The 21,241-nt window shown below is 36.9% G+C and overlaps 1 protein-coding gene across 2 annotated transcripts in view; it reads right to left on the bottom strand.

Moving 5' to 3' along the window:
• The window catches only part of NKAIN2 (sodium/potassium transporting ATPase interacting 2), a 1,025,024-nt gene that overhangs the window by 920,244 nt on the left and 83,539 nt on the right, over positions 1-21,241 (bottom strand). The gene's annotated exons all lie outside the window — the stretch shown is intronic.

Raw genomic sequence — 21,241 nt, 5'->3', positions numbered from 1 at the left:
CTCATAATGGGTTTTTAATTCCAGTATTTTTCATCTTAACATGGAATGTTAAAAGAAAATCACAACTACATGTATCAAGAATTTGTTTTTAAAAATTATACTGCTTGAAAAGGCACAAAACAATTCCAAAATCCAACTTAATCTGGTACCTATATATATGACATACACACTAAACTAACACTATTATGTCAAAATACATATTTTATGTAGAGTCAAAGATTAATAGTACTTTTCAGCTTGATGTATCACAGCATGCATGAATTCAATCTAGGACTAATGAGATCCCTGTCTTAGTTACACTATTTAGAAGATTTTATTGGTAAAACTGGTTTACTTCCATCCCCATTGGTAGTGTTTCCCAGATATTCTCTTTTTATTATCTGAGTCAGAAATATATACATTATGCAAGCTCATCAATAGGCTTTTCGGTCCTTTCATCATTTTACCCATAAGCTATCACAGTCCACAGTGTACATTAGGTACATTAGAACTAGACCTCTATAGGTCTCTCACATTTCTGTACATATTGAGAGCAAAGATACTAACTATGCTTTTGTTCTGAACTCTTTTCAATAATGTTTTGATAGTAAACAGGTTGGGAGTATAGAGTTAGTGTCTCCCATGGAAACAGATGGTAGGGGCAGCTTTTTTTATGGCCCAGTATAATAAAGATAGTGGTTCTCTTTCGAGCAAAGTTCAGGCAGATTTGTTTGTCATCCCTTACAAAACATTCAGGATTCCTAAACTTAGGATTCCTCAGCTGTGATGCAAACCCACTAATTGCACAGTATCCACTGAGGCCCCTCTATGTCAACCCCAAAGCACTTGGAGGGGTAAGTTTTGCTTGCTGTGCTGTAATGAAGTCTTTGTCTCTGATCCAGGAGTATCATGTCTTCTGCCAGCATCTGCCATGAAACTGCGGAAGGCTAAATAAATTGTTAGCCTGAAAGTAGAGTAAAATTGCAGACTTTTCACATTCTTGACAAAACCCAACTTTTTTTGCAAAAGGAATGGATAAATTTTCTTAGCAATTTTCCATTTTCTAGTTTTTCAAAATATTATAGAATAGTAATTAGCCTCTTCAGTGTGTAATTATTCACCGATAAATGAATAGTGATTAATTTCATGATTATTGATTTCTGAAAAATATAATATTGGTCATTTGAGCCCAGAGGATTAAGATTTACAACACACAATCCAAAAAGAACTCAAACCAGGCTGCCCACACCAACTCGTTCTGTCCTTTTCACCCCCAGCTCAGCTAGTTAGGCTTACATCCAAGTGAGGGAGAGAAATATTTGACTAAAAATTTTAGATGGAGACTTGCTAATCAACAACTAAGTTAAGCCATTTCGAATATCATTTTTTAGATGTCAAAACAAGTATGTATCAGGTTCATGGACACGTTGATTGAGTGAAAAGCCTATTAACTATTTAATTACAGGATCTTTCTCACCCCCTTCCCCTTCCATATATAACACTTTTGGAGAAAAACATCCAGTGCTGCAATTTAAGTGTACTTGTGCATTGTAAGAAACCATTAAAGCAAGGCTGAACATTGCAAAAGTCTGAGAGGGTAACCTGGGAAACGACCATTAGGTAAATCTAGTGTATTATGATTATGATAGTGGCCCAGATCTGTGCACAAAGCAGGAAGATGATAGACATCTGATCTGTTTGAAGAGGATAAGAACACAAAGATGACCTGACATTATGCCCTGATAACTGGTTGACATTTTTATAAACTTCCATTATGGAGTGAATCTGAAAACAAGTTATCAACATTCAGTCCCTAAATCAGACACACTTAATTGGTCATTTCTTTTTTTTTCTTTCTTTCTTTCCTTTTTTTTTTTTTTTTTTTTTTTAAAGCAGAGTTTCACTCTTATTGCCCAGGCTAGAGTGCAGTGGTGCAATCTTGGCTCATCACAACCTCCACCTCCCAGGTTCAAGCGATTCGCCTGCCTCAGTCTCCCGAGTAGCTGAGATTACAGGCATGCACCACCACGCCTGGCTAAATTTTTTTTGTATTTTTAGTAGAGACGGGGTTTCTTCTTGTTGGTCAGGCTGGTCTCAAACTCCCGACCTCAGATGATCCACCCACCTTGGCCTCCCAAAGTGCTGTGATTACAGGCGTGAGCCAGTAATCATTTCTTGTTTTCTTTAGAAAAAAAAAAATGCGTATAATAGACTGGAAGAGCTTTGTACAGTTCAATGGTAAAAACAACAGCTGCCAATTTGCAAGGTAACGGTTTTCATCCTATTGATAGTGTAACTAAATCAGGGTTTATTAACCAAGTTAAATAATAATTAGGCAAATAATATTACTAAATTTTGGTCATAGCCTTTGCATATTCCCAATATCCAAAATAAGAAGATAATTAGGTCTACCTTACGAATCCTATCTTGAAAACTTACTGTACACCTGACAACTTATGGTTGGCAATACAGACTTCAAGAGGACTCTAGCCAATTGCTATGGAGAAAAAAGGGGGCTAAGTTTGGAAAAGAGAGAAATAAATGGTAATGATAGTTGCCAGAGTCAACTTTCTCTTGCTCTATCTGGTAGATAGTAACACCCAGGGCCATTCTTATCTACTTGAATATACAAAAGGCTGTGCTAACCTTTGATGTTGAATATTATAAAGCATACCATAAAATGGAGGAATGTTGATAGTCTTCATCATTTAATATCTAGCATTACTTCAGGTAACTAAATAAAATTCCTTCCCTCTTATTTTGGTAGGAATTTAAAACCGAGAAGCACTTTCTCCATCAGCAAAAAACAACAACAACAAAAAACAAATTTAGATTCACGGCTCTTCCCCCATGCTCCAATTTCTGCTGCAAAAAATAAAAGCGACAATTAGGAAACAGCTAATATGGCAGAGGTTTTGTGACAGACATCAGCTGCATCGTTTCACATTAGCTGTTCAAACAGCCATCAGAGGATAATGACTTTCACTCACTATCAATCAATAAATGATTCAGTGGTAGTTTCCCATAATTCATTGCTGTTACTACCAGTAATCATGTCTCCTTCTTTGTTTCTTGAAATTAAATTTGAACAAAGCAGTATGACTAACTACCAGCTGATCTTCAATAGTTCCCACCAATAATTTGCTGCTTTGGACATTACATTATATTAGTAATAGATTAAGGCTCTGTGTATTTTTAAGTCATGGTGAATTGCTAAGTAATTGCATTCATATTATTCACTCTACTACCAGTGAAGAGCATTATGCTGCCTAGATGAAGCTAGATTAAAATCAATTAAAAAGATGAGTTGGTTTTGTTTATCATGTATTTTTATAATTTATCTGACAGCTGTTTCCTGAATACCACTGAAGAATGCATAGGAAGCAAATATAACCCTTCTGAATAAATCAATGCTTCTTTAAACCTTTTTTTGGAATGTATTATGCCCAAACAGGGTTGTTAAATTAATTCTGCAATCATGAGATTCAAGATGGTACTAACAACTTTCTGATCTTCCAAATTTTGTGCTAATGTTTAATTAGGATTAATTGCACAACTGGAAATGGTGTTTCAATAACAATATTAGGTGGGTCATACTTTCTGGATAACATTTAATATGAAAATAGTCATGCAACTATTAATGTCAACATGTAGATACTGAAGTAGCTGTACCACCTACATCACACTAGATGTAGGAATTTTTGTTTTAAAGCAAAATAAAATCAAACTTTTTTTAGCCTTTTTTATTTTGGATTTTTTAGACAGTGCCAACTTCTGATGCATAAACCTGTATAAATACAAAAACTTCCATCCCCACAGGCCACTCATTTCCACTATCAAATCCATCCAGTCCAAGTAAGGTGGTTTTCTGTAGTCATATCGATTCCCAAATGTAAGTCTATGTAGTATGTTCACTAAATGCCTTACTTCCTCCCCTAATAAAGTCATCTTTTTACAAGGCCATTTTTGTACCTGACATATCATTTGATAAGTTACGTCCTTCAATATTTAAATTACATGCCACCCTCCTAGATTTCCAGACCACAAATCTGAGGCTATGCTTCTACAGAGACAGATTATTCTGCATTATTTTTATTTCGCTAAAATTTGTCCAACAACCCATTAAAACAAAACTTTATTTTACATAACTAGCACCATACTACAAAAATAAGTATCAGCCTTCTTATTTTTTTTTAAAGTCTTCATTTTAAAGTCTTCATGTCTCAGGGTAAAGAAGAAATTGCACCTAACTAAAGATCAATTTAAGCTATACTTTCTCAATTCTCTAAAATTTCCAATTAATTTTATTGTGGAAACTCCTGTGTTAGACGAGTTACAATAACAGTCTGTTGTTCATAATATGGGAATGAACAAAAGTCCCCACTCAAAGCCATAAAATATGACCACACACAAGAGAACTGTGTGATGTTTCAAAGTTTCTCATGCAATAAATTTTCACTTTCTTTGCAGAAAAATGACTGATATGTAGAGGGAGCGGGAAGGGAAATGTCTACCATAAATTTACTTCTGACCCATAAGGAAACATTGTTTCATTTTTGTCGCAGTGACAGGAATCTTAGTAATAACATCATTCCATGTTGAAATTAGAGGGAAACAAACAAAAAGCAAAGGAAACGCTTGGTATACTGAGTCACTTATTCTGGAATTTATGAAATATTTCAAAAACATCAAGAAATATTAAACTGGATCCTGCCATTGAGGCTCTAAGACAAATATAGTGAAGTGGTGCTAAGACCTCAAATATAAATATTTAATTAAAAATAATCCTAAAGAGAAAAAAATGATATCACTAAAACAATAATAACAACAAACAGAAACAGTGCTACTTCACTGGCTGCTTTCTAAAAAATCTTGGTATGAAAATATGGCCAAGAAAGGGAGAGGAGCACAAAACAAAGAATAAACAAATAAAATTAGAAGCTGGTGGTTCTTCTATGGAGATTATAGTTCAAAGTGAACTAAGACTTATTTTAAAATACTAAGGACAATAATATCAATACAAAAGACAACTTTTAGAAGAAGACAACCAAGGATGCAATAGGCTCAACACATGGGTCAGAGGACTATGGAATGATACGCATGGGAAATCAAAAGTGTAACATCTCAACTGCTCTTTATTCCTTCCATCTTCTCAAAGAAAATCTCAAATTAAATCAAATGCAAAAGTAAACATTGTAAATATATCCCATCTTTTACTTAAGGGGGCTATTTTAAATATTTTTAATCTTCTTTTGCTGATCCTAACCAGTCTGAGGTAGCCATCTCCCAAGGAACTGATTAAGATTTGTTTTAGGTGTCCTGCAAAGAGAAAAGCTGAAGAAATGGTCAGCTTCTGACATAAGAATATGATTAGACAACAAGCCAAAAGCTTTTAAAGTCAATCTCTAGAGAAACTATTCTCCAAATGTCTTCATTGCCTCCCTTTGCATGTCAAAAACTAAGCTTGAAGACAACAGCTCGGGGGGTTAACCAGATTGTAGGAAAATATCCCTTTCTACCATTAATGTTTGTCTGAAGTCACAAAAAAAAGAAAAAAAAAAACTAATCTGAAGACAGTAAGAAAACCTTGCCCGTTTTTCTTTTTTCTTTTATTATTATTATTTTTTGAGACAGAGTCTCACTCTGTCACCAGGCTGGATTGCAGTGGCATGATCTTGGCTCACTGCAACCTCCGCCTCCCAAGTTCAAGCGATTGTCCGACCTCAGCCTCCCAAGTAGCTGGGACTACAGGCACGTGCCACCATGCCCAGCTAATATTTTTTGTATTTTTAGTAGAGACGGGGTTTCACCATGTTAGCCAGGATGGTCTCAATCTCCTGACCTCATGATCCGCCTGCCTCAGCCTCCCAAAGTGCTGGGATTACAGGCATGAGCCACCGCGCCCAACCTGTTTTTCATCGTGTAAGATTTATTGGAAGGTATATTAAAAAAAGGTGAGAGAACGTATGTTCTGATTTCTAATTTGAGGGCTTTGGTGTACAACGGGTGAACCTAGGCCAGGGGCCTCTTTCCTATACATGACACCTAGCACTGTGAGAGGGACCACTGGGTTGAGGGCTCCAGGCCAACAGGTAAGCCCAGCCTCACTAAGCAGGTGGAGCAACAGGGTCAGAGAGAGATGCCTGGCTGACACTCCCGTGCTCGGCTCAGTTCTAGTGAAGTGCAAATTCCAAGCTGACAGTGTCCCCAGCCCAGGACTCATACTGAAGGGATCAGGTGACCCTACAGAGGCTAGGGCTGCACCCTGTGTGTGTGTGTTCAACAGGTATACACTGAACAAGGGCCTGACTAAGACCCCCACTCCCAGTGTTGTAAAGACACATAAGTCACAATCCCCACCTCTCCTAGACCAGGACATCCTTGAGGGAGAGAAGCAAGAAAAGAGAAAGCTATCTGAGAGCCTGTCATTTCAGAAGGGGCTGCTTACATCATCAGATAGACTAAACTTGAGATCCAATTTGACCTGTAGGTAGTGTTTTTCCTTCAATTTACCAGTGGATGAGTGGGTGAAGATTGTATCTGCTATAAATAAAATAAAAGGACTAGTTTTCTGGACAAATCCAAGTTGGCTTGTGAGGTAAATTATCAATCCTAGGTTAAAATAAATAGCATCCCATGGGACTGAAAGAACTGTACTGTGATCATGAATTCTAAAAAGAAAAAAATGGAGGATGAGGTTAGGGAGAAAGAGAGAAGGGATACAGGAGATAAGGTGAGCAAAAAAGAAAAGGAAAGAAAATGAAGGGAATACAGAGGAAGAAAAAAGGGAAGGAAAGAAATCTGTGCTCAAAAGAGAACAGGATGAGTTAATTTAATGGCTCAAGTGTGAGCCTCTGAGTCTTAAACCTGTATTAAAATTTCACCCTCACAACTCAGTAGTCATGGATCTTGGCCAAAGCCAATTTAACTGCCTAAGCTTCAGTTTGGCAACATTATATGCAAAATGAGACCAATACCTATCATACAGATACAGATTTATTCATATGGCCTAAAGTCCCTTAAGGAGCCAACAAAGAGACAGAAGTCTACACAATAAGTGATTTGACCCACCTCTGTGCACATCCATCTTTACAGGACCTGAAAAACTCACAGAAGGCTTAGTTTGAATGGTTTTCACCAGAAAAAAGTCTTCAGTTTGCAGCTGACGTTATGAAGGGAGCTGAGAGAAGACAGAGGCAGAGAGGCTAACAGGGGAAGCCCTAGGACTCAGGAGGAAGCCTGAAGCCTGGGGAGAACCTGGCCCTTCCAGATCATGGTACTGGAGGTGAGTCTAAGTTAAAAGTCATTCAGACATAGGACTGGGGTCCAGCTAATACCAAAGACAGGAATTTACTTTGGTAAATTGATTTCAATAGATGAATGATGACAGTGATGATGATGATGACTTCCTAATAAGGGCTGGAAATTAATAGATTAAATAAACTATACAGGCCTGGCACTCATTAATTTAAGTGAGCCATTCAGGATTCTAATTATATCTTGTGGACAAAGCAGGGAATTAGATAGAAGGAAATAAAAAAATAAAACACCCCTGGAGCCAGGAATCTATAACCGGACACTTTGCACCCAAACAATGTTGATTAATGAATCAGTATGAAGCTGGTGTAACATGGGACTCTGAAATTTGCTCTGCTGCTTATGGATTTTCATCCATAATTTGTAAGAAAGATGTCAAAAGCACAATTGTCAAACTGCAGAAGATCCTAAACCAGGATGAGGGGCAAAGGGGTATACAGAATAAGATAATCAGAAGTACAAATTTACTTTTTTAATGGGCCAGGACATATCTGATGTGATGGCAGCTCATGTGGAAAAAGTAAAGTAAAATCCTGGACTGCAAGTGAGCACAAGCTCAAGATGATATGGCTGTGAACGAAGTCCATGTCATTAAGCCTATATCAGTGTCTGCCAGTGGCCTTCCAACTCACAGGATCCAATCATCACAATTCATCCTGCAATGATGAGATCATATCTGGATTATTCTTCTTAGTTCTCAATCTTGTGCTGTAAGTAGAAATTTGTATGATTAGAGGACATCTATGAGCAGTAAGAAGTCTCTGAAAATCATTGATAAAAGTGAGGATATTTTGTTTGTTAGGAATGAAGCCTCAATGGGACACGCAAACTTTCTGCACATATGTGAAAGCTCTTCACAAAATACATTTATTCTTTGTTTTGCTACAGTACAGAACCAGACCAGGTAGATATGTCACAGAAACCCAACTGGCTCAGTGTAGTACAACCAGAGGCAGTGAAGGGAAGAGGGTAAGTTGAAGCCAGCCATAACTCAGGCATTAATTCATTCATAATTCAAGAATCAACAGGTATTCATGAGCACCTTCTCTATGCCAGACATTGCTTGGTAGTAAGCTGGAGATGATATTCAAGATATTGAACAACTGCTTGCCATAAACACCACCCACTCATAACAGATACATAATTAATCAGAAAGCATGCCAGCCACAAAGGGCAATATGTCCATCCCAATGCACACTGCATCTCAGCCCAGTGTTATCAGTCCAAGGAGCAAAAGTCCATGTGTGATTACAGTACACTAAGACACCTGCTGTATTTGAAGTGTGAATAAAGAGTGATAGCAGCCCTGAAAAACAGATGGAAAGACTTAATAATCAAAAAGCATTTGAGAGGATGCTTGATGAATAGTGTGGTGAACCAGCAGGTGAAGGAAACACAGGCAAAGTTAGAAAACTTTGACAGTGTTCGGTGTGTCCAGGGAGCCATAAGTATGTCAAAATTGCTATATCACCATGAAGGTGGGAATAAGTAGCAAACAGAGACCAGGTCATGAAGGGTTATGAGTACTACTGTGCAAAGCAGTATGGATGCTTTGCTTTTGGCTATGGGGATCACTGAAGAACTAAGAGCAAGAAAGTGATATGATTAAAATTATTCAATAGGAAGTTCACTCTAATGACATTGAGAAATGCAGACTGATATAGCTACTGCAATTGTTTAGGACTGGCTTAAATTAGAGAAGTGGTAGAGAAAGAGGAAGAAAGATATTCATATCAAGGACAACAGGAGGTGGTCAGTCAGCACCTACTGAGTCAAGTAGGATGATACATAGATTTCTTGCTTGGGTAATTGGGGTCATTCACTTAGACAAGAAATGTGGGGTTGCAGGTATACTTGGAGACTGCTGAAATGAAAAAATTATATCTTTTGTGTTTCAGTGTTTCACAGTATATGAAAAAAGTATCTAAGTTATGTAGGGAACTTGAGAGCAAGGTGGGATCTAAAGTTATAAATTTCAGAATCATTACATCTGAAACTACCCTAAAAAGGGAAACTGAAGGAGAAGAAAATGAGGGAGCTCAGGACTGACTTAAGAAAACTAATATTTACTTAGTGGATTGACAAAAGAAGCCTGCAAAACAAACAAACAAACAAAAACACATTAAAGCTACATCTCTCTCAATGAGCAACCTTGGACAAGTCACTTTGCCTTAATGAAGTTCCTTAACTTATAACTTGGGGATAATAATACATAGTTCACAGGGAATAAATCATCATGAATGGTCATGTGCTCAAATATTAGTTCTCTTCTTTCTTTTGTGAATATTTTGAGTTTGAGTCTTTGACTAGCTAACACTGACTACCTAAGACTATCTCATTTAAATACTGACTTGAATATGTCTTTTAAAAAAAATTAAATAGGTTGGTGATATAAAGGGAGAGCAAAAATTCTAGAATAAGATGGATTTGGATTCCTAATTCAAATCTGGAAAATATTCTTATCTGAACATGTTTTTTTCTCAGTTGTAAAATGAAGGTAACTGTACCTATGTCACAGGATTCTGTTGCTTAAGGGCAGTAACATAAGTAGCTCATCTGTCTCAGTATCTGCAATACAGCAAGCATTCAGTAAGTCTCAGTTCTTTCTCCATTTCATCTCTTTACTTCTCAAGTGTACTGTACCAGACATAATACAACATTTCCTTAATGACTCAGGGTTATCATTATGAACATCAGTTAATGTTACGTGTCTGAGATGCAGATGCAGCTGCAAATGTAATAGAACATCAGGCGAAATGAACCACTCATGTAACACACAGTTGACTTGCCTAATTTTGTCATATGCATGATACTGAATCCACATCAGCTTGAGATAATTTACCAGACACACAAAAAAATTGTGAACAGCTGCCTTTCTAAGATTTGATATCATATAAGGGAGATGAACGAATGTTATAGTGATTCATCAACCTCTCAAGTCCAATGTTTGTTTGTTCTCTTATAGCTAACATAACTTTCTTATGCGTCTGGCCTTGTCTTTTATAAATGAAGTCTGGAATCTGTGTTGTACCACACCATATTCTACAACACAGCTCTGTTCACTGCATTTGCATCTACTATCTCATAATACTTTTAAACTTACGTTTGCATTACAGCTGTCAAAGGATCTCTTCTGGCTAACTCCCCACCCTAGTTACAGTCTTCTTTGTCTAAGCATCCACATTTCATGTTCCTGTGACCCCACCCTGACCCTAGGTAAGTAGACCAAGTATCAGCAAGAAGACCAAGAATCAGCACCAGATGGATGGACAGCTGATTCATAGCACAGGATGTACCTTATAGGTAGACCTGAAAGAGTAAGCTAAGCCAGCTGGATTCTTTGTTTTCAAAATATATCAAGGGAAAAAACAGAAACTATGCCAGTCACTAGTAACCTAGTGGTGAAATAATGCCATGCATAATCCAAAATTTGGAGGGACCCAAAAAGACATGGAGAGAAGGAGGATGTAGTCAGCTGGCAGTAAAAAACAATGAAATCTATGGGCAAAGAGAACCACAAGCAGAGCTGCTGCTGCTGCTGTTGCTGTGTGTATGTGTGTGTGTGTTTGTGTGTGTGTGCGTGTGTGTCTGTGTGAGAGAGAGAGAAAGAAAGAGAACTGAGGAAAGAGAGAAGAAAGGGAATGAGAGTGTAAGAAGGAGGAGGCAGCAGAACAGTAGGACAGAGAGGCAGGAAAGGGAAAAAAAAAAAAAGGAGGGGCATAGGGGAGGAGAAGGAACTGGGGCTAGAGAAACCCATCAATCCCTATAGATGCATTGAGCCTCTAGGGCACTATAGATCCACTTCCGGTCTGTATTTCTTTAAAATGCATCTTTTTCCCGAGGTAATTTGAGAGGACCTTTTCTTTCAATCAATTTAGCCTGACTGATATATTATAATGGTATCAAAACATAGCCAAATTCCCCTTGTGTAGTGTGCTGAGCTGCTACGGTTGCCATGGCTTTTGATTGCCCTTAGAGGCTGAGTTCAGGGGAATCTCCTCCTTTATCCCCTGTCCCTTCCCCGCATTCACATACTCATTGTAGACACATGAGTTTCCTTTAGAGAATCCTGGGATATAAATGACTAATGATCCAAGATTCTCGGTTTCATCTCCTGGAAAGTCCCCCAAGAACTGTCCCTCTCACTCATTCTCTTTTCCATGACTGGTGCTCTTCCTTGCCCACTCTTCCTTTTTTTCCCCTCTGCTTTGCTTTTTCTGGTAGCTTCTACCTCATTTCCTTCTTTGAATGCTTCTCAGGTTTTACAGATCCTTTAAAAACATCGACAGCTAATCTATGCCCCATCCAGTACACCTTCTCTAACCTTCACAATCTGTGCTCCTCTCTGCCATTTGTTTCCTCTGTTTCTCTATCAATATAATGGTTTCTAGATTTTGTTGAGTTATTCTTGAGTCCTGAATAATTCCAAAAGCCTATAAGGATTCAGAAGGCTAGGATCTGAACAGCTGAAATTTCCAACAATGAGAGCTATCAAACAGTGGTACTCGCTGACCCACAGTGAACAGCCTCTGCCTGGCCAAGCAGGCTTTGCAGTCACCAGCCATGAACAGGACAGCTCAGGGCTCAAGAGATATCCCAGCACTGTCCATTTTTGAGACACCTGAAAAACATTAAAAAACTGAAAAAAAATGCCAAACAGAGGTTTAAAAATGTAAATAAATGTTACATGTCTACATTTAAACACATTAACACTTTTAATTTAAAAACAACAGGACATATACTTGTAGTACCCAAACAAAATTATAAAATTCAGAAGAAACTTGAGTTTAAAATTTTAGGGTAAATGAACCTAAATTCTTCTCTAAATCTTCTCTAAATCCATCAGTTAATCCCTGGGACTAAGGAACCTCCTATAGAGAGGAGCTCAAAAGTCTAAATTTAAGATACCGGGCCTTCTGTGAACTGAGGCCCTGGCCAAATAGGCCTCCTCCCCCTGGAATAATCCCTGCCAGACATCTTACAGGGATAAAATGGGCATGAGAGCCAAGGGGGTGATCTTTTCACATTATAGATCTGTACTTTTAAGGTTTCATAGCTGCCTTTTATTTGAATATTTAAATACATTCTAATTTAAAAGGACAAATAACCTAAGCCCTGAGCTTTGCTCTACCACTATATAGCCACAGGACACTGAACATGTCACTTACAAGCTGCAGGCATCAATTGCCTCAATGGCCTAATCCTTTAAAATGAGTGGATCAACAAGACCAGACAGTTGTTATCTTTTAGAGCTTTAAGATTCTATATTAGGCTAGGTGTAGTGGCTCAAGACTTTAATCCTACCATTATAGGAGGGCAAGGATGAAGGATTGCTTGAGGCCATAAGTTCTAGACCATCCTGGGCAAGGTAGCAAGACCCCATCTCTAAAAAAGAAATTTTTTTTTTTAATTAGCCAGGCACAGTGGCGAGAACCTGCAGTCTTAGCTACTTGGGAGGCTGAGACAGGTGGATGATGCGAGTCCAGCAATTCAAGGCTACAATGAAATATGATCACACCACTGTACTCCAACCTAGGTGACAGGGTGAGACCTGGTCTTAAAAAATATATATATATTCTATAATATTATACATTCCTTTGAGTTTTCAACACAATAAGGAAAAAGAAGTATGAACTGACAGAACTTCGTGGAGCAAGTCATCATCCTATATTAATGAGTTTCAGTGAAAGAGCAATAAGAGCCAAAAATTTTATATAACAATTATTTGAAAACAGAGGCAAGAATGTCCTATATCCAACAGAAAGGTTTAAAATTCATTTAGTTATTTTCTATTTAGCATCACAGAACTTCAGTTTATTTTACCTTCTGCTTGTTGCCCAACTTTATTTCAGAAAAACATACTTGATGATTGAGCTCAATCAATATCAAGGCAAGAAATTTGAGGTATATGGCATCTGACCCTCACCCTTAGGACAGTGCCGAACAAGAATACAGATTGGGGTGGAAAGCCCCTTCACCAGACTGACTAGCATCTGTACATGCTAGTCTGTATGACCACTTCCTACAAAGTATGCATTTAACTGTTAGAAACAAATCTACATTCGTTTCCATCCCCACTCCATGAATATTTAAAAAGTATGTTCCTTCCTCCCTAAGGAAGGAGGAGCAGCTAATCTGATTGCAGAAAACCTGATAGTCATTGATATGGTTTGGCTCTGTGTCCCCACCCAAATCTCACCGTGAATTATAATAATCCCCACGTGTCAAGGGTGGAACTAAGTGGAGGTAATTGGATCATGGGGGTGGTTTCCTCCATGCTGTTCTCATGACAGTGAGTCTCATGAGAGCTGATGTTTTTATAGGCATCTGGCATTTCCCCTGCTTGCACTTATTCTCTCTCCTGCCGCCCTGTGAAGAGGTGACTTCCGCCATGATTGTAATTTCCCTGAGGCCTCCCCAGACATGTGGAACTGAGTCAATTAAACCTCTTTTCTTTATAAATTACCCAGTCTTGCGTATTTCTTCACAGCAGCGTGAGAATGGACTAATACAGTCATTGAATCATGTTTTGTTAGCAGATGATCCAGATTCATGTGTTAAAGGGCACTGCACATTTGTGGCTGGGGCCAAGTATGTAATGCAGTTTGACCTGCCTGTGCTCAGGTGTAATGGAGCCCTCACTTTCTTTTACTTTTAGGCACACCTGGGGAGGACCTCCCCATTTTCTCTTTCTCTGAGAAAATAAAAAACACCATTTTCTCTCTCTTCCAGGTTCTCTGAGACTGAATATGTGAGACTGATTAAATTTGTCCTGAAAAACTGGCCTCATCCACAGATCTGCTCCAAAGGAGATAAAAGCATAACTAGGTTTTAGGTATGAGCCTCACTCTTTCATGTAGTTTATCAGAGCCCTGCTTCATGGAGAAAGTGCTTGACAACCAATAATAAGGCTATTTTCATCTCTATTTTAGTATCTATTCTTTATTTCTTTCATAAAAGTAAAGCAAGAAATAGAAATTCGGCATTACACTCCAATCTTTAGCTTATTGATTTGTTGATGAGAAAATCTGAGAATAAATATGAAGACTAGAAACACATAGAACAACATAGCTCATTTTGCCCTCTGTTTATTGCTGAAGCTTATAATTGCGGTTACATTTGGTTTTAAAAGAATGGCTGCAGTCAGTTGGTTTATCACAACTTTACACAGCTAAAGAGACCATGTTTCCTATGGGGAACAAGCACCAGTGTTTGGGCACTGGTCTTTGGAAGTTAGAGCACTAAGTATTGCTGAACAGCATTCAACCCACAGTCTAAATTCAGTTCCACTTTCCCTTGGTATGCAGGAGTAAGGGAAAAAAAGAGTGAAGATACACTAATTTATTGATTGTTGTATCTTATTTCCAAGCTCTTGATGTTACCAATACATGATATCCAGTTGGCTCTACATTGCTTTTTGTGTGTGGTAAAATAGACATAAGGTATACCATCTTAACCATTTATGTTTACACTTTAATAGCAATAAGTACATTCACAGTGTTGTATCCTCATCCCCAATATTTCCTGAACTTTTTCATGATCTCCAGCAGAAACTCTGTACCCATTAAACAACTCTCAATTTGCCCAACCCCACAGTCTTGGTAACCTCCATTCTATTTTCTGTCCCTTTATTAATTTTCCTATTCCAGTCACTCTATAAAGTGAAATCATACATTTGTCCTTCTGTGTCTGGATTTTTTCACTTGGCAGATGTTTTCAAGGTTCATCCATGTTGTAGCATGTAAGAAAATTTCATTCCTTTTTAGGGTTAAATGGCATCCCATTGTATGCATACACCACATTTTGTTTGTCCATCCATCATCTATTGATGGCAACTGGGGCTGTTCCCAAAATTTAGTTATTGTGAGTAGCTATTTTACCTACTATGAACATTGGTATATAGGTATTTGTTTGAGTCCCTGTTTTCAATTCTTGTAAGTATATATCTAGAGGGGGAATTGCTGGATCACATGGTAATTCTATGTTTAACTGTTTGAGAAACTGCCAAACTGCTTTCCATAGTAACTATTCCTTTCATATTCTCATCAGCAATGCATGAGTGTTCCAGTTTCTCCCCATGCTAGCCCACACTTGATACTTTCTAGGTTTGTTGTATTTTTTGTTTTGTTTTGTTAATAATAGCCATCCTAATGGATATAAAATGGTTTGTACTATTTTTTACCTAAGGCCTCGGATTGAAATAAACACTGATGGCTGCTTACCCAACATGCATTTCTTCTTTCCTCTTTTCTAAAGAACCCATTTCATTTTGTTATCAATTGCATTACCAGCTCTAGGTGGTGATGCTACCTAGCAAATTGGCTGATAGTATTCCCCATTACTGATTTTGGTCCAGGATGGAGTCAATCAGACAAAAGGAAAGATGTTTAAGAACTTGAAAGGTGTCCTTTTTTCCTTCCACTTCATCCTCCCCTATTATGAATAGAGAACGTGTTGTCCTAGTTTTCTGTTTGAGTAGTCTTATAACTAAAAGAGGAAGGAGCCTGAGGACAAGACTGAAACTCCAAAGATGACAAGGAAGAAAGGGGAGAAAAATCAGAATATTTGATGATATAATGAATGCAAAATCATCCAACCAAGGAGTCTACTCCACCAGTGGATGTCTTTTTACATGAGGTAATAAACTGCTCTATTTTTTAAGCCAGTGTGAGATAACAAAAGCATCCTAATTCCTCTATGACCATTGCAAGAGATATGAGCAAGAAAATGAGGTGAACCAAAGACGAGTGGTAGGTTTTTCTCACTGAACACATGCAGATGAGTGGCAATCCTTACACAAATTATGTCATCTTCTGCCATCATTGTGGCTTACAAATGACTAAAAAATTAAAAGCCAACCCCCAAATTAAGAGAAAATTAAAATATTTCGACCACTGATTAAATGTTCCGGTTTTATTTTTAAATTCAAGGAAGAAACAGAAACTCTTTTAAGACAGGTGAAAACATGAAGGTGAGAAGGTATGAATTATATGCTCCCTAACTTCTAACAACATCCCGAATTTCTTGAGTAGCTATAAGCTTACTCAAAACTCAGTGACTCAATCAGTGCTTTATTTAACCATGTTCTCCTTTGTGTAAACTATTACTTCAACGAAAGGCCTGAAATAAACCCTTTCTCTGAGTCTCTTTTGTATGAAGTAAGTTGGACACTCATTTAAAATGTAGGGTGATACTATTTCCCCACTGGCCCAAAATGCTTGTTTTCCTCTTCTTCCTTACATTCTCTGAATCGTGTATTCACATGGAGTCAGCCTGTCATGTCACCAGGAGCAAATGAGTTGCAAAATCGATTCTTCTTTCCTTTCCTCTAAGAAACCTAAGTTTGGGCAGAGCAAGAGGTTCACTGTCAGCAGAATGAACCCAGCTGTCATTTCAGGTCATTCTGGGGTAGAAAAGGGCAAAATATAATGGCCTCCCTAAAACCATTCTTAGTGACTTAAGCAGGACATCTCACTTAGAATATGCCATTCAGATCAACCAGATCCACATATGTCAAGTCACAATGCCCCCTAGGAAGCACTTAGTCTAACTAATAATATGATGAAATGCACTATCATGGGCTGCAATGGAAACATGAAAAGCTGAGATATAAATGACTCTTCTAAAATGTTCTGGTTTGGATTTATGATACACAGGTCAAGCATCACTTTCAAGGCACTCAGAAAGCATTAAAATAGAGAAAATAATATCTCTTCTGGGTCTTATCCTTTCAATGCCATTCAGTAGATTGTTCTTTAAGGCTAGGTCTACACTTGAAAGTACATGATACAGCTCACCCTGCTGTAGCTGCTGCTTCACTCTCCACTTGGTTTTAAAAGCAGCCAGAGCTGAAAATAGCTCAAGAATGAAGCCTGCGTGACTGTGCAGTTGCCATTTCAAACATACACAGAAAATGTTAAGCCTCAGGCTGTTTTTCTCAAGTATGGACAGTCCCTAAGAGAAATAGTTAAAACTTACCCCTAAAATATTCTCTGCAAATGCAGGTCATTTGAAAGGAATAAATACATAGGGATTATTTGGCCTCTGACTAGGTAGAAATGTAGTACTAAAACCAAAGAAAACAAAGACCAGTTGCTTTTTAAAAAAAATGCGAACAAAGGAATATATTCTTAAATTTAAGATATTCTATAGGAACTTTAATATTGATTTGATATTGTTTGTAGAATGACAATATTCAGGGATTATTGTGGCGAAAGACAAAAGACCAAAAATACAATATTAACAGAGGCTCATTTATAAGACACAAAACTTAAGCATTATTAAGTTTTAGACATAGCTCAGTATTTTCTCCCTTATGCTCCCTCTGTACATTTTCTAAGACTTAAAATGTTACCTTTGTTATCTAAAAGTGCATTTTAAAAGCCATCAATTCAAAAAAGGCCCAAGTAAAAAGCATTCTAAGCAATAGGAAAGTGAAGGGTGTGTTTGAAAATGTAAGAGCTGAAGATATTAACCAAAGATATCACATATGACTTCCATTAATCTTTAGAACTCATGTGATATGGTGCCTATGTTTCCTTTACATTAAATTAGTATTATTAAAGCACATGTTGGCTGCAATATTAAAAACAACATTCTATACATAAGAGATAATGTGTCCTCTTTGTCTAGATTGTTTTTACTCTAGATATTTATATTTATAAAGAGCATTTAATTTACTCTAGATATTTATATTTATATAGAGCATTTAATTTATCCCAGGCACTATTTCATACACTTTACAAATATTAGGTCATTTAATCTTCACAATTACCAAAACGAGTAGTATTCTCATCATCATTGTATAAACAAACCGATGAACAGCAAGGTTAAGTAAATTGCCCAAAGTGACAGAGCTAGTAAGGAATAGGACTCTAACGTGAACCAAGAAAACGAGGATCCCCAGCCCATGGTCTTAATCACCATTCTACTGAAAGGATTCATCTGCAGTCTCTCAAAGCAGAAGGAAATGATAGATAATAGGGCAACAGAACAAAAGTCTAATTCTAATTTTGTCACTAACTACATCTGACCTTAGGCAATTTCCATAAATTTTCTGAACTTCTGATGTCTCATTAGGAAAATGGAAGATCTTTGGTAAGATCTCATCTTCCTCTAAAATTCTATGATTTAGAGCTCTTCACCTTCAATGTATTTACAATGGTTGAGAGCATGAGCAACAGGGTGCCAAAAACTGGGTGTGCAGGAACTGAAGGTACATAGAAAAGGACACAGCTTGACCTGCTTTAGATTTAATACCCTTTAATTGATACAGCTTGCCACCAATTATCCCTGATTTTTCCATCTGGTTTTATTGTTAAGAATGGCTGCCATATGTAAAGATAAGCGTGCTAAAACAGTTCTACTGTAAAGAAACTATGTGAATAAGTCACGCAATGAAGTGAAAGCTGGAAAAGGTATGCCTCTTAACCATGAAGAACAATAGCATGTCATATCTGAGTGTAGACCTCGTGAATGGATAATCTATTTCCACTAGATGTCACAAATACAGACTCATCATTACAAGCAGCTTAGAGGCAAAGTACTGAACTGCCAATTCTTCTTCTAAGTGCCCACTAGGGACATAAAATAGTTAATGTCATTAGTTAATGAATTTGTTTGTAATGCTCGAAAGAAATCTAAAGATGACCCACTAACTACAAAATAGTCTAATTAGCTTAGTTGTTCACCAAACTATATCAAACAAGCTTGTATTCTGACTTCTATAATACACAGATTTTAATATATGGGCTCACTTTCATATAGATATTTGCAGTAAATCAATGAGATCTGCATTCCAATACATTGCCTCAACCAAGCAAGAGGATTCATTTTAATGATCTCCCACTGTGCCCTGTTATTAAGTTTCACTAAGTATTTTTCAACAATATTTTTTTCTCCAAAAACACATCTAAACAACTGCAAAGCAGCTTATCAATACAGTCAATTGAGGAATAATTGTAGTTGGGGCAACTGACAAAATGTCTTACTGTTCTGAAAGAACTGACCAACTGATTGATTTTTCTTTTTATTAAATTGGCTACTTTTGTGAACAGTTCCATCAAAAATTAACTTTATATGCTTCCCCTTTCTAGTTAACATGTTCTACATAGAAAAGCAGTTATATATTGGCTTGAGTTTGGCTTTCACTTCTTTGTTTAATCAGCAATTTTCATTAGTTCACTATAATTAACATGCTTGTTGTAGGAAATTCATAGTTCCAGATGAAAACACAGACTTGACGCATTCTGCATTTTCCTTCTAAGTTTTTTCCTACGTAAACATATATTTTTACAGGACTTAGATACTAAGGTATATATATTTGGTGTCCTTGTTTATTTAACACTATGTACTGGGTGTGGTTCTTTAATATTCTTCAATATCACTTTAATGCCTGCGAAATACGCCATCATGTGGAAGTAATGTAATACCCTCTGAATATATACTTATAAAGAAATCATCGTGTGTATTTCTTCTTTTTTACTTATATGTTTTCTAAAATAAAAAGCCTTATCAAAAAGTATGAAAGCTTTAAATGTTTTTAGCAACTTCTGCCAAACTATCAACTTGAAAGGTTGTGTGTACATTTACTTTCACCAGCGAATCTGTATGTTCCTCATCCTCACTAAAGTGCATGCCTTTGTTCTGGTTAATTTGATAGGTAAAAATAATGTAATCGCCTGTCTTATAGTACGAGTGAATTTTAATTTTTTCATCTGTTTATTAACCATTGTGTACTGCCTCTTTTTTTAATTGTATTTTTCTAGTTGGGGGGACTCTTGTTCTTTTTTTTTTTTTTTCTTTTGATCATTGCTCTATCTCACCTGGATTTTTCATTCCTCATTGGCTGGTGTCGCTAAGGCAATGCAAACTAAGAGTCAAGTAAAGTAATTTAGCTTTCCTAATGTACCACTTTTTAAATTGTATTTCTTATATTTGTGTGCAAAATGGAAAATTCATACTAAGTAAGAGGCAATGGTGAACTAAAAATGACCTCTGATTGGCAGGCTACTTTAGAAAATCAATGTGAGGACAATTTTATATAGCTCACTAATTCAAAAATCTCTTTCTTGTACTTCTTAGACTGGCAGCTGTTCTTGCATCACGGAAAACACATTTGTCTCAAATTTAAAATTTAGAGTCATTCCTAACTGCTCTTAAAACTCCATTATCCACGATCACGTGCCTATCACGTTAATTATTTATGCCAGAATATTTTCAAGCTAAATATGAACTATTTCCAATATAAAACTTTTTAAGGAAACAAAAACATACAAAATCTGATCAATGACAAAAATTCCTACCTAAACATCTTTTTTCCTTTTTCAATACCAATGCATTAGAAATGACTGAAATACAGTTATTGTAGAGGAGCTATCAGAACAAATGATAAGAGATAAAGATCAAAACTGTAGGATGCCAAAGTCTTGCAGCTGCTAATCAGAAGCAAATTTTATACAAAGCCATCCCGTAATCCTATCAGGGGCCAACTGTCCTTGCAGCCTAATTAAAAAGGGAAATCACACTGGAACTATTTGACATTGTTCAGAAAGAAGACAGAGGCATCCAGAATACAAGACTTGGGGATAAATATGCATACAAAAATGTTAATACATTGCTAAATGATTAAATATATTAAAAGGCCCCAAATCAGGTAAAGTATTTTAAGAGCCTAATTTGTGAGTATATTATTACTTCCTTCTGTCTCTTAAAACCAGACCAAACCTTGTGAATTTAATAGGTTAAAACTGCCTCCTAAAACTGCACCTGAGATAATGAGAACTCTAATAGGCATATAGAACAGTGATAAATAATCAACAGAATTAGCTATATTTACTACAATCAATTAACTAAAAATATAGACACTGTTAAAATGACTGAAATGATCGAGGTATAATCAAGACGTTGCTCAGCTGAAATAGTAATCTAGGGTAAAATAGAGTAC

This window comes from Pongo pygmaeus, chromosome 5, assembly GCF_028885625.2.
Source record: "Pongo pygmaeus isolate AG05252 chromosome 5, NHGRI_mPonPyg2-v2.0_pri, whole genome shotgun sequence".
Lineage (NCBI taxonomy): Eukaryota > Metazoa > Chordata > Mammalia > Primates > Hominidae > Pongo > Pongo pygmaeus.
The sequence above is the reverse complement of the archived record's forward strand: the minus strand, read 5'-3'. Positions and strand labels throughout refer to the sequence as shown.